The 18,682-nt window shown below is 43.6% G+C and overlaps 1 protein-coding gene and 1 long non-coding RNA gene across 3 annotated transcripts in view; both read left to right on the top strand.

The window, feature by feature from the left end:
- LOC141944105 (uncharacterized) overlaps positions 1-14,123 on the top strand; it is a 107,056-nt gene extending 92,933 nt beyond the window's left edge. Inside the window, exons 2-3 of the long non-coding RNA XR_012629160.1 lie at positions 11,705-11,790; positions 14,086-14,123. This is a non-coding gene — a long non-coding RNA (uncharacterized LOC141944105). The remainder of the gene's footprint in view (positions 1-11,704; positions 11,791-14,085) is intronic.
- The window catches only part of KCND2 (potassium voltage-gated channel subfamily D member 2), a 311,330-nt gene that overhangs the window by 121,129 nt on the left and 171,519 nt on the right, over positions 1-18,682 (top strand). The gene's annotated exons all lie outside the window — the stretch shown is intronic.

Raw genomic sequence — 18,682 nt, 5'->3', positions numbered from 1 at the left:
TTGTTGATCATCTTCATCATGGCACGGTCTCCTCTGTAGAGGTGGTGGCATTGTGGATGGTGATGCAGCATTCTCCCTCAGTTAGATTCAGCACACTGCACAGTCCATGTTCCTTCAGCAATGCTAGCCAGATTCTGCAACGTCATCTTAGATGCTTGTTGGGTCTGCACCTTTAATTCCTTAAAGGCATATCTTGTTAGTACATATAATTGCTAAGTTAAATTTTCTAAAACTATTTGAGGTTACACAATGACATTATCAGGTCTATAAGGATTTAAATGGGAATACAATTTAATATTCAGGTACAATTCATTAATGCTTAATTTGTGGGATCAGACCCCTTCAACTAGTCTTTGATGACTGCATCTTGCTGTTGATGGATGTGGTGTTGTAAGGACCACATACAGTTATATGAGCTAGCACTGTGATCTGTTTGGTATTTGCAAGCACCAGTTTGCAGTCACAGGTGGCTCACAGGCTTCCTTTATTTTGGAGGTGATTCCCAATAAGGTAACTTAAGGCACAACTCCAGGTTAACCTTCTAATAAGTGAACTCATTAAATGTACCTGTAAAATTCCCTGGATCGTTGATTGTAATTGATTGGCAATGATTTATTCCACACTCAGCAGGTATGATTCCACAAATTATATAATAATGTAAGCAGATTACAAATAATAACTAGCCAATAATGCCTACAACCATTGAAAGTGCTAAAAGTAACATAGGTCTCCTGTTGTCCAGGATCAATGCTCTGTAAAACACATATATACATGACAAAACAATGATGGTTAGAAAGAAGGGACAATCCACCTGGTATTGATGCGGTATTCTTTCCCATGGGCATCAGTAGCCACCCATGAACAAATATTGATGGGAGTTTTTAGGGTTAGGGGTACTTGCCCCACAGTGGGCAAGTCTACTAGAACAGGTTGTCCAGGATAATGGAGCGGGTTTGCAGGGTCTTTAGTCTCTTTTTTCCTGGCGAGTATGGACAGAGGCTTAGGACAGAACGCGGTAAGTCGTGGGCACCCATTAATTCCCCACCGGCTGTTTATCTTCATTACTGCGTCTGACAGCCGTTGTGGCCATCCTGGTTCGAGGGGTTTTAGGGCCTGCTTTAACAGTCCATTGGTGCGTTCCACAATTCCATTTGCTTGGGGATAGTATGGAGTATGGAAAATCCACTGAATTCCTTCATCTTGAGCCCACTCCTGAACCACCCCGGCAGTAAAGTGACTACCGTTGTCTGATTGGATCGATTTGGGCTTAGGCAAGTAGCTAAACCAACGTTTTAACCCCTTCACCGTATTTTCTGCAGTTGCTCGAGATACAGCTTCTGCTTGAGTTAGGCCTGATACTATTTCCACCCCCACCAATACATAACGTTTTCCCTCAGAGAGCCGGAAAGGGCCAATATAATCCACCTGCCAGGTGTCCCATAGTCCCTTGTTGTCCCTTAGGTGTAGGGGTTGGTCCTTAAGAGGGTTGTGCTCTCCCAGCTGAGTACGACATAGACTACACGCTGAAATAATGGTATTGCACAATTCCCTGGTTACGGACCATCCCCTGCTTATCGCTTCTTTAAACAAATCTTTGCTTCCTGAATGACCCCGCTTTACATGCAGCCATTCCAGTAAGTGTTCCCATTTCTCCTCCTCACCTTCTGTAGCAGTTCTTATCAAACGAGTCATTGAATCCACCTGGTTGTTTAGCAGGTGGGCAGGGTGATTTCCTGACTGGTGTGCAGCAACCCATCCTACTAAAAAGGACTTCCGTTTTGCAATGTTTAAGATTTCCTCCCACTTTTCACGCTGCCACACTGGTACCCGATTTACTTCCCAGTGGTTTTGTTCCCAAAATGTAAGCCATTCGGTACATCCCTTGAATACGGCATAGGAGTCTGTGTAAATAAATACTGGTTCTGTAGTCTCAGCTTCTTTAACAATCACGCTCCATACCGCTGTTAACTCTCCCACCTGAGCACTTCCCTCACCCTCTGTTATGATTCGGTCCCCCGAGTCAACATGCAGTGCTACTGCTCGGTATTTCCATACCTTTCCCTCTCTTCTAGAAGATGCATCGGTGAACCATACATTCTTTAGATGGGTTTCAAATGGGGGAGCAGGTTTTATGTATGAGGGAGGAGGTTCAGGGTGGTCAGAAGGTGGATCTTGTATTTTGAGCACTTTGGGTGCCCCCTCCTCTATCTGATATGTGTGGCAGTAATGATCTAATTGTGCATACCACTTCCTCACTGTGTCTCGCTGCGCAACCCCCACAGGAGGGGGGGTTCCGGCCAGTACTGGTTTCAGGACCTTAAAGGGTCCTCGTAGAATGATTAGTTGCTGCCTTATGATTTTTTCAGCTTCCTGCAAAGCTAGGGTAACCACAAAAAGACCCTTCTCCCAGATCGAGTAACGCTTTTCTGCATCTTTGAAACTGCGCGAATGAAACCCTATAGGGCGAGTGGTACCCTCCGGCCCACGTTGCCACATATGTATGGATAGTCCATGAATTGCAAAACCCCACTCAATTTGGAATGGATCTGTTGGATGTATCGGCCCTAAAGCCTGATATACTCCAGCCTCAAAGATTAACAGCTTTAAGGCTTCTTCATGGACAGGAGTCCAGTCCCAAGTAGCCCTTTTGCGTGTTAAATCATATAAAGGACGAGCTATGATGGAAAAATCGGGAATATGTTTCCTCCAAAATACCAGCAAGCCTAAGGCATGTTGTAGCTCCTTCTTATTTTCAGGGCTCTTTACTTCTTCCAGGGTAGTTAAAGTTTCTGGGGGAATACACACTGTTCCTCCCCGCCACCAAATACCCAGAAACTTTACCTCAGAGGATGGGAGTTGTACCTTTTCAGCTGGAATTTGGAGCCCTAAATTTTCTAGGTGGGTGATTATCTCTGTCTGGGTCTGTCCCACTGCAGCAGCATCAGAGCCACCAATCAGAACATCGTCAATATATTGATATATCCTGACCCCTTCCCTTGGAGGGATTTGAGCAAGCTCCTGTGCTAGTGCATAATGAGCGATGGTCGGCGAATGGCAGTATCCCTGGGGGAGACGTGTAAAAGTAAATTGCACGCCTTCCCATGTAAAGGCAAAGCGATCTCTGTCTGCCTCCTGTATGGGGACCATAAAGAACATATCTCTCACATCAATAGTTGCTAAGATCTGGTGGGCTTGTTCCTGTATGGTTGCAATCAGTTCAGCTATGTTAGGTACTGCAGCTGTTAGAGGACCTGTATTGGCATTTAATCGCCGATAGTCAATTGTCAGACGCCACTTTCCGTTAGGTTTACGGACTGGCCACACTGGGGAATTATAGGGTGAGTGAGTTGGAACGATTATCCCTTGCTCCCGCAGCTCTGCTATTACCGGAGTGATCCCCTCCCTTGCACCTAACGGTAAGGCGTAAGGTTTCACATTAACAGTTTTAGAAGGAGGAAGCGCAGGCGCTTGCTGTAGAAGTCTTATAGAGGCAGTTGGGGACCCAAATTTCCATTCCCTTCCTTTTGAATCCACCCAAGCTTGTCCCTTCAATAGGTCAAGTCCCAGGATATTTGTGGGGAAATTTCCCAGGATCATCATAGCCTCTGTTGCAGTTTCATTCCCAGGTAACCAGCATTTCACCCGAGCAGTCGGCTGTGGCTTAGAGTCCCCGAAAACATCTGTAACCCAGATCTGCTTTTTGTCAGCAATTATGCCATTCCGCTTGGCAACCTCAGTTTGGAGTGCTGAAATCTGAGCACCCGTATCTACTAGAAACGTAACTGGAGTTTTAAAGGGACCGAGCGGAAAGGTAATCAACAAGTCTCCTTTAGTATTCTCTGTGAGCCTCCTTAAGTGGACCCACCCGCCATCCCCCGGCTCACTTACTGGGGATGGCGCATCCAGTTTCCCGACCCTAAATCAATCAAGTCTTCTTCAGGGGCAGTTGGTGTTTGAGAAGCAATTACCACCATCTCGTTAGTTTCCAGCTCTGTCCCTCCCTTTGCTCGAAAGGTTCGCTCGGTTGGGGGGGGCAGCTTTCTTTTGTCTTTCCAGGCTCGAATGAGCTTTTCTAAAACTGTAGTACGCATACCATCCATTAACTCTCGGGGAATCCCCTGTCTAATTCCCTCAGTCCACAAGAGGTTTCTCTTTGTTCTTACAACTTGCGGAGGGGAAGGAGGCGGATTTTCCTGCTGTTCCACTCTGCGTACCGAGGGCTTAGGTTTACCCGTTCCCCTGGTAAGGCCCATTCTCCGGCCATAATTTATTAAGTCCTGAGCTATCTCTCCCCAGGTCATGGCTTCTCCCCCCGCCCGTCTCCCCCCTCGCGGGGCTAATGCATTCCGCAAACGATCTTGTAATTGTACTGCATGTGATTTCAAAGAGTCCGGCAAACCCCGAATCAGGGGAGTCATTTGATCAGGGTTAGCAATTAATAGCATTGGGGAAGGCTGCTGCGGAACCAAACGCCTGTCATGCATTAATTGGAGACAAGCAGCCTTCTGCAGACTTTCAGTCAAATGATTTACGGTTGGGGTCTCAATACATACTGGATCCCCCCTTTCCAAGGGGTCCAGACCCCCAGCCCAATAAGCAGCTCGTTGAGTTAACGACCACGGCTCTCTCTGGTCATCAGTAACTAAGAAAACCCCTGGCCCCCAGTATCCCTGGGCCTCATCTTCTGATAACAAAATTCGGTCGCCACCAGTCAAAGATACCCTCCACACGTATTCAGTCTCAGTTTCCTGAGCTAGTCTGGTATATTTCTCCTGAATTTTTGCAAGCTCAGTCGCTGGATATGGTGTAGTTCGAATGGTGACCTGCGGAGCTCTTCCACCCTGACCCTCGGTGGTCTCCGTTTTAATTAATGGTCTTAAATTTGCCCCCTCATTTTCGGGGTAAAAAATTTCTCGGCTTATCTCTAAATCCTTTGTTGGATACAAGGGTCTGGCTGCTGCTTTTGCCAGACTCGTAACTCCCTGTTCACTATCCGGAACAGAGCCGAAATCTGTCCGGTTGCAGGTTTCTTGTTCATTCCTCTCTTTTTCGGACCGTGAGATTTTTTCTCGGTCCAAGGCATCTAACAGAGCCATGTGAAATCGCTGAGAGGTGTTACGCTCATCAGCTAATTGGCTTTTCAGAACTTCAGTTTGCTCTTGCCAGAGTTTAGCTTTTTGTTCAGTAACTTTACGTTCCTCAACCAATTGATCCTGGAGAGCTTTTACCAGATCTTGTAAGGATTTGATCATTTCCCCTTCTAATTGTTTCTTAACATGTTTATCTTTTTGGGCTGCAGTCAGTGCTGCCCCTAATACAGCGCACACTACAGCTTTTCCTTTGCCTGGTCGCGACCCTTGCAGCCCCGCAAGTACACTGATATAGCTTGCCACTGCTTCTGGATTATGCCAATTATCGTGGGCCCAAACCTCTACTAAAGGAGGAGGACAAGCCTTATACTCCTTCAGTTTCTCAAAAATAGGGGAGCAGTCAAGCACCGACATTTCCTGGCCAGTCATGGCTTGCCACTGCTCGAACCTCTCCTGGCTTAGAGCTGAGAGGTCACTTCCCGATTCTCCCTGTCCTTATCGGATAGAGAATCGGTATCCCTCCGACCCTTTCCCAGCGTAGAGCTGAGGGGCCAATTCCCAGTTCTCCCTGTCCGAGTTGGTCGGATAGAGAACCAGTATCTCATAAGACTTTCCGACACCGAAGGGGATCCTGCCGACTACGCCAATTTTAATGTCACGTCCCGCTCAGACGAGGGGGACAAGTGACTCAGATTCGCAAATCCCCAATGGAGCGGACAACAAGTCTCCAAGTCTAAACATTTATTAACTACTCACAATGTACTAATTGAACACACGATAGTTGGCTAAGTATATAGCAAGTTGTGGCAAGCAATATAATATGCCTTGCATTTCTTAATAGGAAAGGGAAAAGAGGGAGATAGAGGGAATGGGGAAATACAGATCACCGGTCTGGGTTTCTGCGCTGATCCTGCCGACGAGGGTTCCGAGAGGCACAGGAGACATCCGTCTTTTTCACTGGCATCCGTCTTCTTCGCTTCACTGCACTCTCTCTCCTCGGGGGCCCCCCCCCTCTTCCCTTCTTGATTTATACCCACTTTCCTTGGGTCCATCCCCTAGGTCGACCCCCATACCTACGTATCCCATGTACGGGGAGGGGTGAGGTGTTTCATGGGATGATGTAATTAGCATGATCATGTTAGCCCTCGTTAGCATATTGAGGGGTGTTAACTTTAATATGCATTTCGTGGATAATGAAGCAAAGGTCATTCACCGGACAGATGGCCCTTGAAGTTTTGGCCAAGTGCACCAGAGCAGAGCCGTCCTGTCTTCACAGGGCTCCCTCCTCCAGTCCCATCTTGTGTTATTCGGGCAGCCTTATCAGCTTCGACCTCCACAGAATGCACCCTGTGACTCATAGTTTTGTCTTGCGAGTGTTTGAGGCATTTCTTTGATCAGCCTCAACTTTTGCTTTCTCAGACTGTTTTTCTTAGTTTCTCACAGGCCTGGTTTCTCGTCTCTCACACCCTCAGAACAGAGTCACCTACTACAATTACCCTCCTTTCCTTCTTAATTGAGGAAGTCACAAGTCATGGGGTGTCCTAATCTAATGTCGGGGGAGGTTTTGATATGATCCCAAGAGCGAGATTAAGATACAAACAAGGTCAAATACCATATACCTAAAACAGGTTTTTATTATTAAAAAAAAAAGTGAGGAGGGGTAGCGATAGGACAGAATGGAAGTAAAAGACAGAAATAAAGCAAGGATGCGGGATAAGGCTGCAAGAATAGTCACCACCATGGATCCAGCTGCGTCCCATTGGTTCTCAGTCTTCAGTTCTGCAGTGGTGGGTGCACATGGATCTGGCTTCGATGGTGGATTCACACTGAGCAAAATTTTCTGCTGCCTTTTAAAGTTCATCATATCCGCTGATTAGCATATCTGCCCACCTTTAGGTTTTTTTCTCTGGTCCCACAGGTTTTGTTGCATCCAGCTTCAGGGCAGGAACGTTTGCCTTTTGTCAGTTCATTAGCAATGCATGCATGGGGTCTGGCGTACACTACAGAGCCACAAATGGCTACATGATGGGGCCAGCTCAGTACAGGTCTGCCCCTTTAAGGCTCGTCTAAGGAGTCCAACATTGCAACTGCAAAGGAGTGGGGCATGCATCCTTCAATACACTCCCGCTTCTCTGGGAGACATTTCCCAGACCAATTCACAGGCCGCAGCAGCTTCTCTTGGACATTTTCACAGACACAAGCAATCTTTGAGACAGTCATATGACATTTCAGTCTCTCACATGGGACTGAGGGACAAGCTGTGGACGAGTCACTAGATGGGTCCTCGTTTCCATCTTCATTCGGCTGGCCGTCTAGTTCCAAAGCCTCATACCTGTTGTATAATGACAACTGGGAAGGTGAGGGGGGCTGTGAAGGTTTTTGCTTGCCTTTCCAAGGAAGGACATGACTCCATTCCCCCCTATCCCCCACATGCCCTCCTGCCTAGTGAGAGGAGGGAAAGGAGTCATGTATTTCTTGTAGAGCCTCTTCCTGCTGCCTTTGTCTCCACCAGAGTGTGGCTCCACCAGTCAATCTTGTTTTCACACTCTTTGATCATTCTCAACCTTTCTATCTCCCCGCTCAGTTCAACCACCTGCCTGAGCAGATCGTTTACTTAAGCTATTATAAAGCTTAGAGAGTACTCAGGAATCAGGTAGTCTATACAAGAGTAAAAAGCACTTTTATTAACTGAATAAGTGCTCAGTATAAAGCAAATGAGTTTGGGCTCCTGGAAACATCCACGCTATGATTCAGTGAGGTATTTAAAAGGGATACTTAAAACCTAGGCTTACGTCCCGTTAGTGAACAGTTTAAGGGAGTCTTTCACAAACAAAGAAATTCTGTTCTAAAATCTTGTCCTTTGACTAACATATATGTTAAAACTGTTTTCCTTTGAATTAGGGCACAAACTCGGTGTCCAAGAATGTTAGTAATACCTGTTGTAATAATATACTCTCCTATGAACAGAGCCCCTCCTAAATTTGCAGTGTGACTGTCCATTCTTGAACAATCTCTAAACTTGTGGTGTAGAAAGCTTTTCAGTACTCTGAATGAAGAAAATGTCCAACTAAAAATTCTAGATTTTATCTTAAAATAGTGATTTCTAAAACTACCAAAATCATCTTCTCCCTTCTGACTCTTCCCAATATTCTCTAAATTTTAACATTTTGAAAGCATAATCTCCAAATAAACATCATGCCTTATTTCATGTAAAAACTTAAAGTTAGACTAAATGGAGTAATTATAGTTGTCTCTTTATATTTTGTAAGCAGTTTAACATTTAGTTAAGATGAATGATGTTCAGTGTTGAAATCTAAAGGAATTAGGAAACCAATCATCCAGGAAATCATTGGAGGTGATACATACTTAGCCAGACTCTGCAGTACTACATTTTTGGATTTGCAAGCTGTTAAATAAAAAAAAAGGAATAAACTTCATCTCTTTTGTTGTTGCTGCTGCTTACACTTTCAAAAAGTATTTAAACAGCTAGAATAACAACAGGACATTATATTACTCTTCTTTATGGCGTCAGAGTTACTTCTGTAAAAGTAACTGCTGTAACTGCCTTTTCAGGGTGGAAAGGCCAAAACGAGAGAGTGTGTTTATACAGGATGGCTGAAAAGGATTGTTTTGAAATAAAAGCATTGTATTTGGATGGCAGTTAATCCTAACATTTCACCATACTGGCCCTGGGATATGGAAATCTGAAACTGTACAGAAAATCATTTCTCTGTTCTGTCAGGTGGCAAGGCAGTTATGATAGATGGGGAGATGACAGATCATAGAATTGTAGAATGGTTTGGGTTGGAAGGGACCTTAAAGATCACCCAGTTCCAACCCCCCTGCCATGGGCAGGGACACCTTCTACTAGACCAGGTTGCTCAAAGTTCCGTCCAACCTGGCCATGAACACTTCCAGGGAGGGGGCATCCACAACCTCTCTGGGCAACCTGTTCATGTCTCACCACCCACACAGGAAAGAATTTCTTCCTTATGTTTGATCTAGATCTACCCTCTTTTAGTTTAAAGCCATTATGCCTCGTCCTATCACTACACTCCCTGATAAAGAGTCCATCCCCATCTTTCCTGTAGGCCCCCTTTAAGTACTGGAAGGACACTATAAGGTCTCCCTGGAGCCTTCTCTCCTCCAGGCTGAACAACCCCAACTCTCTCAGCCTGTCCTCATAGGGGAGGTGCTCCAGCCCCCTGATCGTCTTCATGACCCTCCTCTGGAACCACTCGAGCAGGTCCATGTCTTATGCTGGGGGCCTCAGAGCTGAACACAGTAGTCTAGTTGGGTCTCACAAGAGAGGAGTACAGGGGGACAATCACCTCCCTCGACCTGCTGGCCACAATTCTCTTGATGCAGCCCAGGATACAGCTGGCTTTCTGGGCTGCAAGCACACATTGCTGGCTCATGCTCAGTTTTTCATCAACCAATACCCCCAAGTCCTTCTCCACAGGGCTTCTCTCAATCCACCCATCACCCAGTCTGTATTTGTGCTTGGCATTACCTCGACCTATGTGCCGGGCCTTGCACTTGGCCTTGCTGAACTTCATGAGGTTTGCACAGGCCCACCTCTCAAGTCTGTCCAGGTCCCTCTGGATGGCACATTCCTTCCCTCCAGCATGTCAACCGCACCACACAGCTTTATGTCATCAGCAAACTTGCTGAGGGTGCACTCAGTCACAGTATTCACATCACCAACAAAGATGTTAAACAGCACTGGTCCCAGTACCAACCTCTGAGAAACGCCATTCATCACTGGTGTCCACTTGGACATCGAGCCATTGAGTGCAACCATCTAGCCAATTCCTTATCCATCAAGTGGTCCATCCATCAAATCCATGTGTCTCCAATTTAGAGACAAGGATGTCGTGTGGGACAGTGTCAAATGCTTTGCACAAATCCAGGTAGATGATGCCAGTTGCTCTTCCCTTATCCACCAACACTGTAACCCCATCATAGAAGGCCACCGAATTTGCCAGGCATAATTTGCCCTTAGTAAAGCCATGCTGGCTGTCACCAATCATCTCCCTGTCTTCCGTGTGCCCTAGTATACTTTCCAGGAGGATCTGCTCCATGATCTTGCTGGGCACAGAAGTGAGAGTGACTGGCCTGTAGTACCCTGGGTCTTTGTTTCTTCCCTTTTTAAAAATGGGGGTTATGTTTCCCTTTTTCCAGTCAGTGGGAACTTCACTGGTCTGCCATGACTTCTCAGATATGATGGGTAGTGGTTTAGCCACTTCATCTGCCAGTTCCCTCAGGACCCACAGATGCATCTCATCAGGTCCCGTGGACTTGTGCACCTTCAGGTTCCTTAGATGGTTTCAAACCTGATCTTCTACACTTGGTGCTTCTTCATTCTCCCAGTCCCTGCCTTTGTCTTCTGCATCTTGGGCAGTGTGACTGGAGCACTTGCTGGAGAAAACTGAGGCAAAGAACTCACTGAGTACCTCAGCCTTCTCAATGTCCCAGGTAACCAGGTCTTCCATTTCCTTCCAGAGAGGGCCCAATATTTTCCCTCATCTTCCTTTTATCACCGATGTACCAATAGAAGCTTTTCTTGTTGCCCTTGATGTCCCTGAATGGATTTCATTCTGTCAGGGCTTTGGCCTTCCCAACCTGATCCCTGGGTGCTCAGAGAGTTTCTCTGTATTCCTCCCAGTCTACCTGTCCTGGCTTCCACACTCTGTTGGCTTCCTATTTGTGTTTGAGCTTGTGCAGGATCTCCTTGTTCATCCATGCAGGACTCCTGGCGTTTTTGCCTGACTTCCTCTTTGATGGGATACATCACTTGGATGCTTGGAGGATGTGATCCTTGAATATTAACCAGCTTTCTTGGGCCCCTCTTCTCTCCAGGGCTTTATCTCATGCTACTCTAACAAGCAGATCCCTTAAGGGGCCAAAGTCTGCTCTCCTGAGTTCCAGGGTAGTGAGCTTGCTGCATGCCCTCCTCACTGCCCTAAGGATCTTGAACTCCACTATTTCATGGTCACTGCAGCCAAGGCTGCCCTTGAGCTTCACATTCCCCACCAGCTCCTCCCTGTTGGTGAGAACAAGGTCCAGCATAACACCTCTCCTTGTTGTTGGCTCCTCTATCACTGGGAAAAGGAAGTTATCATCAACACATTCCAGGAACCTCCTGGATTGCTTATGCCCTGCTGTGTTGTCCCTCCAACAGATAACGGGTCCCCCATGAAGACCAGGGCTTGTAAACATGAGGCCGCTTATATCTGTCTATAGAGGACTTCATCCACTCAGTCTTCCTGGTCAGGTGGCCTTTAGCAGACCCCCACTATAATGTCACCTGTCCCTGCCCTCCCTTTAATCCTGACCCATAAACTCTCAGTCAGCTCCTCATCCATCCCCAAGCAGAGCTCCATGCACTCCAGCTGGTCATTGGCATAGAGGGCAACACCCCCTCCTCATCTCCCCTGCCTGTCCTTCCTACAGAGCCTGTATCCTTCCATTCCAACACTCCAGTCACAGGACCCATCCCACCACGTCTCCATGATGCCAATAAGATCACTACCCTGTCTCCAACTCCTCTTGTTTATTCATGTTTAGTTGTCACTAAACAAATGACTGTGGAAAAATCATGAACACTCCAGTTCCTTTAGGTATTTGCTGTCAAGCTGAAGTGAAAGAGATCTTGATAGCAAGAGTCATTGAACATCCAGATCGATTCCCTTCTTTGGTAAGTGCATAGGCACCTTTGTGCAAGGGAGATCTTTGTCAAGGGCAAGCAGGAGCTGAAAGATAAAATAAAACTTACAAGAAAAAATAAGTAGCAATTTTATTAAGCCCACTTTATCCTTTCAGAGATGTGGTGTCTGAGTCACAATTTATGACAATCCCTGTCATACTCATGCAACATTTAGATATCAGAACATAGGAAATACAGTGAGATAAAATTGGTCATCCTTAATACAATTGGAGAAATTATTTGATTTTCAGAAGTATAAATGGCTATTAAATATGTTAGGTTATGAATATTAGGAAAATTTAAATAGCTACTAGTCTTGCTTTTTTCATGCAGTTGGTGTGGCTTTAAGCTCCAGGAAATTCAGTTTTTAATACTGAATATGCATTTTTGTAGAAAGCATATTACGACAGTGTCTGAAAACATCCATTTAAGTTGTACACAGTATTAGGAGGAGGCAAATCTTTGGACAGAAAAACAGAAATGTTTTGCTTTCTTAATTTTTTAAATGAAAATGTGCACAAAAAGCTATCTCAATATGAATAATAATCATTATATCCACCTCTTGGTGTTTGATTTTAACAGGACAATAAAAACAAAGATTCAGTGAAATAATGATAGGTGCAAAGTGATATAAACAGAGCTGTCACCAAACATCTAGCCACAGTTATACAGTGATATGCTCTAAATTAACTTTTGCAACTCAGAAAAGTCATTATGAATAAATTTCTAAAAATATAACTCAGTGATTGGAAGTCACCAAAACCAAATTGTCATAATAAATGCCATGTATTTAGGTAGAATTTGAGAATACATAACATCATACATACGTATAGTGCATCTTTATCTTGAATACTGCACACACCTGTATATCTCTGAAAGATTTTCACATAAAAATTAACATATGATTTCACTTGAAATCATTAGTACATTTCATAAAAGATATCCTTAGCTTAGTCTGACAGTTTGAGCTGGACACAGAAAAGTCAGAGAAGTTCTGAGACCTGCCATAAACAGGGCAGTACAAAGAAAAACTACCAGGGATGTCAACAAGTATTATCAGAGATAAGGAACAGATTTTGAATGGGCAGACAGAATAGATTGTGGTTCTTCATCTTGAAAAAGAGACACAATAGTTTTCTTTAATTTATGAAAGGCAAGAAGGCAAAGCAGAAAGACTTATCTAAGTTTCTTGCAACAGAGGAATTAGGGAACATCCAAATTAAAATATCAGGCAACAGTTCTAAGTTGATCAAAGGAAAGTGCTGCTTTCATCCAGTATGTAATTTAAATTGTGTGATTAGGAGATTGGTCATATACATAAGCTGAAACAATAATTAAATTAATGGAGAATATGTCTTATGTTGGGTATTAATGATTTAGATGCAATTTGTGACTCAGGTCTTTAGTACTTATTGCTGGAAACTGAAAGGTACACCAGAAGGAAGAACACTATTCATAAGCTATTCTTACTGTGTATCTGTTCTTTTACTTAAGTCTCTATTCTTGGCAGCTCTCAGAGACAGGCTAATGGGCTAAGTGGACCTTTGATCTGACCCATTATGACAATTCGTATGCTCATCTTAGGTCAGGTCTCCTTAGAGTGGTGTGTTCCAAAGAACTTGGAAGGTGCAACCATTAATTTATGTTTCATACTCTCCATTTCCAAAATAATAACCAATTCTAGCACAGTAGAAGAACAGGTATGCATACAATAGGGTAATGAATTGTTTTATAATTACATCATGTGACTTGCTGCAGGGCTCTTAAAGATGAAAAATTTTCAATTTGCTCTTACAGCAGCAAAAATCTAATTGTTTTTCAAAGTACCCACTGGCCACTGAATTAGGTTTGCATGGCAGGGTTTTGGTAGCAGGGAGACTACAGGGGTGGCTTCTGCGAGAAGCTGTTAGAAGCTGCCCTTGTGTCTGACAGAGCCAGTGCCAACTGGCTCAAAGACAGACCTGCCACTGGCCAAGGCCGAGCCCATCAGCAACAGCGGTAGCACCTCTGAGGTAACATATTTAAGAAGGTGGGGGAAAAAACTGCACAACAGCAACTGTAGCCAAAGAGAGGAATGAGAATACGTGAGAGAGGAGGGGGAGGAGGTGCTCCAGGTGCTGGAGCAGAGATTCCCCTGCAGCCCGTGGAGGTCCACGGTGGAGCAGATCTCCACCTGCAGCCCATGGAGGACGCCACGCCAGAGCAGGTGGATGACTGAAGGAGTCTGTGACCTCGTGGGGAGCCCACACTGGAGCAGGTTTACTGGCAGGACTTGTGATCCCACAGGGGACCCACGCTGGAGCAGTCTGTTCCTGAAGGACTGCACCCTGTGGAAGGGACCGACCCACACTGGAGCAGTTCATGGAGGACTGCAGCCTGTGGGAAGGACTCGCATTGGAGAAGTTCATGGGGGACTGTCTGTCTCCCGTGGGAGGGACCCCACACTGGAGCAAGGGAAGCGTGTGAGGAGTCCTCCCCATGAGGAGGAACTGACAGCAACACCCATTCCCTGTCCCCCTGTGCTGCTGGTGGGGAGGAGGTAGAGAAATAATGAATGAAGTTGAGCCTGGGAAGAAGGGAGGGGTGGGAGGATGGTGTTTTCAGGGTTTAGTTTTATTTCTCATTATCCTACTCTGATTTCATTGATAATAAATTAAACTCCCCAAGTCAAGTCTGTTTTGCCCGTGACAGTAATTGGTGAGTGATCTCCCTGTCCTTATCTCAACCCACAAGCCTTTCATTATATTTTCTCTCCACTGTCCAGCTGAGGGGAGTGATAGACCAGCTTTGGTGGCATCCAACCAGGGTCAACCCACCCCAGCCACCATTCTGGATGGCATGTAAATGTTCAGACCCAGCATTAAAAAGCTTTTAATACAATTTGAGCTGAGTATTAGATACTTATGTTTTCATGTGGAAACTTTTGCTTCTTTAACCCTGTCTCAATTCAGTGCAAATATGCCTTGCAGTTTTATCAGAGCAAGCCATTTTCCTTCTTATAGTTTTGAAACCCTACTTTTCAAATATCTTTGCTTTAGCTGAGGACATGTGTCCTCTCAGTCAAGTGCTTACGCTCTAATTATCATCAGTCAAATTCCATCCAATCCCTTGCTAATTCAGAACATTAGAGTTTTGCAATCTCAGCCTATCAGCCTCTAATTACCAGGATGTTTGTGCTTTTTGCCTTCTGACAATTGACAGCAGTGCTTTTTGTCAGCCATTATGCTTGTTAGGAGGACCTTGGTTGCATTTCCACTGCATACACAAATGTTAAGCAAGTATAAGGACTTGGTAATCTCCAATTTTATTGATAACCTTCACATATTTGTGTGCTGGGCAGCCTGCCCATGCTGCAGCTGCTCAGTCTGCAATTCAGCCAGAGGTCTGGCAGCAAAGGATCCCTGGCCCTTGCTCTACTCCCTAGGCAAGTAGGCAAACAGGCAAGCGTATTTTGTCTTGAAAACAGTTAAATGTTGTCACTTTGTTTCCAAACCCAGACCATTATTGGACTGCCATACTTTGACAGCAAATGGAATTTGTGAGCATTTGTTCCAATGCAGGGAAATGCTGTTCTCGAGTAAGTCAGACTCCAGTTGTCACAGAAAGGAACATAAACTGGGCACTTTTCATGGGTGAGATAATAGATTTTCTTCATTAAGCGAGTTTTAACCCTCCATCTTCACCTCAGCTTGCACATCTTCTGCACACACTCATTCAGCTATGAATCCTTGACTACAATAACAATCTGTGATGCCCTGAGGGGATGTTACCACTATACTTCATATTTACCTATTTCCTTTCACCCTCTTGGAAGTTATCCAGAGTGAAAATACTTATCAACTGTCAAAGAGGAAAAAGAAGGTTTCTCAATCTGTAATTTGTTCTCCTGAAGTCACTTAAACATCTGTCTACTTTATCTTCATTCGGCATCTGGTTGGGGCAGTTAGGGGCAGTGGAGATGCTTGGAAGAGAATTATAATTTTCAAGCACAGAGATTGATGAGTATTTCCTCTTCCACCATAGCTCCTAAATCCACATTTCCCCCTCCCAGGAAATTCAATTACTTCCCCCCACCAATTAAAATGCTTGGGAATGACTCTCAAAGAACAAGTCTGACTTAACCCCCATTTGTTCTGAAAAATTCCTTTATCTATACATCAATATGGATTGAATGCATCTCACTGTTTTTGGTATCTATAACATGGATAAAACATCTAGCTTAGACATTACTTGTCATCAAGAGAGAAGAGTACTCAGTACTGAGAAAAGTACTCAGTACTGGATTTCTTTACCAGTCCCTCTGTCCTGTGTTAGTCACTGCTGTACCTCTGGGTAACATTCCTCTCACCACCTATAAGGGGTTTAGATGGCTTGGTCTGTTGTAGATCATCCACATGTTAAATGTATAAAGTTAGATGGGAAGATTTTCACCCTGACTGTCTAAATTATTTCATTCTTTGGGGTCTGGGAAGCAAAAATAAATAATTTAAGTAAACAGTGTTACTGATACAACATGGGAAATTCTACCTGTAGTAGACATACATATGATAACCCACAAAACATGCCTGAAATGGGGAAACTTCATTTACACTGCTAACATGCAAGTTTTCATTGTTACAATATTGAATTGTTGCACTAGGGGATTTGTTTGTTCTCTTAATGTCCCACACCTTAATGCTTTTTAATCAGTTTTATCATTTTGATGGTGCTGAAAGAGTTCATAATTTTTGCAATAAAATTCCCCAGAGTTTTCTTTCAAAAGAAAATACTTGTGCTCCATTAAGATCCTGTGCATATTATTTCAATACAGCACATCAGTGTATCCACATGTAATATAGATTACAGAAGTTCTGTTGTGTTTTGTTTACAGGCCCAGTATTAGATGTCTCAGCAATTCACTTTCATTTTCTGTTGCTTTGAATGTTTGTTTCTACCCATTTGTTTGATTTCACTTCCTCTTGAAGGAAATTCTGGCCCTATTAATGTTGGTAAGAATTTTGCAACTTCAGAAAATCCATGGTTTCATCTTAGATGACAGGTTTCATGTAGCTATATGACATCTCGGAATGGTACACATCTCCATAGGACTACTGGAGATGGCATAACTAGCATTTTCTAGCTGAAGATGTATACAGTGTTCACAGGTTAAAAGTTCATGGTGTGCATGTTTGCAAAAGTGTGTTGAGAATTATTTAAGTGTGGATAAAGAGAAATTTGGTTAAACACTTAAAAGTGAGCCATATAGCTTCTCAAAAGCAGATTGAGAGGTGACTTGGGAACAGAGGATTAATTTCTTCACAGAAAGAAACTACTGACTATTAAAGGTCTCTTTAGTGTGAAAAAAACCCTAATAGGAGCTCATAACTGGAAGATAGTTAAATTGAATAGGAAACTGGGCCAAAATTTGCAACAGTGAGATTAGCTAGTTGCTAGGGAAAACTACAGGAAACCGCTAGAGTCTCAGTGGCCAGATGTCTTCAGATCCAGTCTGGATTCTTTTCAAGATGATATTCTTTGGCCAAACTCAATTTGTACTTCAGTGAAACACAAATCATTGGCTTCAGCACATACTGGTATGTAACATATGAAGTGATTTATGGTCCTTTTCTTGGCAGTAAACTGAATGGAAAGGATGTGGCCACACAGTCATATTATAATTGTTTCACTATTAATTTTCTCTCCATTTGATGGAATTTGTTGGAATCATATAAAGCACTAACTTTAGATTTTATAAGCTGATACCTGTACAGAGAATATTTTTCATTTCTAACCCTTGATCAAATTCCCTTTTGCTGACTCTGCAAAGAGCATTGTATGGACTAAGACTGGTTCAACATTAGGGGCCTGTGTGTTCCATATAACCTTTCTACAAACAGTTTTCATGCTATTCTTACTGCAAATGAGAATGGAGACAGAAAGGTGATGTAGGCATGTACAATACATACCCATTTTTGAGAAAATGTACCAGTAATGTATGTCTGTACTTGGTACAGAGACCATTTCTATTGGGCTACTGTGTTCAGTTGTCACCAAACTTCCCGAAAGACATGCAAAAATTAATCAGCTTCATTGAAATGACAAAGGGACAATTAAATCAATGGAGAACATGCACAACAGAGAGAAAATGTAGGCTCTTAGTCCATTCACATCATGAAGAGGAATACTTTAATCATAGTTTGCAACAGAAATTCAAAGGAGAAATTTAATAGCAGGGAGTTTTTCAGTCCAGTAGAAAAAGTTATAACGATTACAGTCTGAGAAGTGAAGACTCACAAACAGCCGCCTGGGGTTTGGATTTTTCATTTGTTTGCTTGCTTGTGTGCTTTTGGAATATGAGGTTTGGGGGCTGGTCTGAAGTCCACCTGACACCTTGCAAACGCTAAACCAAGCCAACTCCTCAGAGGTTCTGACATCCTCACTGTCCTGAAGGAGGCACAAAGGCACAGGAGATCTAGCTTCAATCAAGACTTTCAGGTTCCAAGTTGTACAGGTGGCTATAAGTAAGGTAGTTGATAGGGAGCCCATCTGGTTTTTATTTTAACTAATTCATGTTTTCCAGATAATTTTTTGTGGACATTTTTTCAAACAGTCTATAAATTAACATTAGAATGACTTAGGAAAGTATATAGTGTATGTCTATAATTTGAAATATTGAAATGAGATTCTCATTTCAAAAAGAACATATGTATTTCAACCACAACTACTGGAAATACTAGTAATAATAGGAAGACATAATTTAAAGCAGTTCTATGGTTATATTAGGCAGGATGTAGGACTAAATGCTCACAGTTTTCTTTTTGCCTGAAATTCTTTAAACTCATCAGTAAGCAGTCTTTTTTCTTTATTTCAGTATAGTATCATTTGATTCAAAAAACAGCTATTG

Source organism: Strix uralensis, chromosome 5, assembly GCF_047716275.1.
Source record: "Strix uralensis isolate ZFMK-TIS-50842 chromosome 5, bStrUra1, whole genome shotgun sequence".
Lineage (NCBI taxonomy): Eukaryota > Metazoa > Chordata > Aves > Strigiformes > Strigidae > Strix > Strix uralensis.
This window is presented reverse-complemented; position numbering and strand designations above follow the sequence as displayed.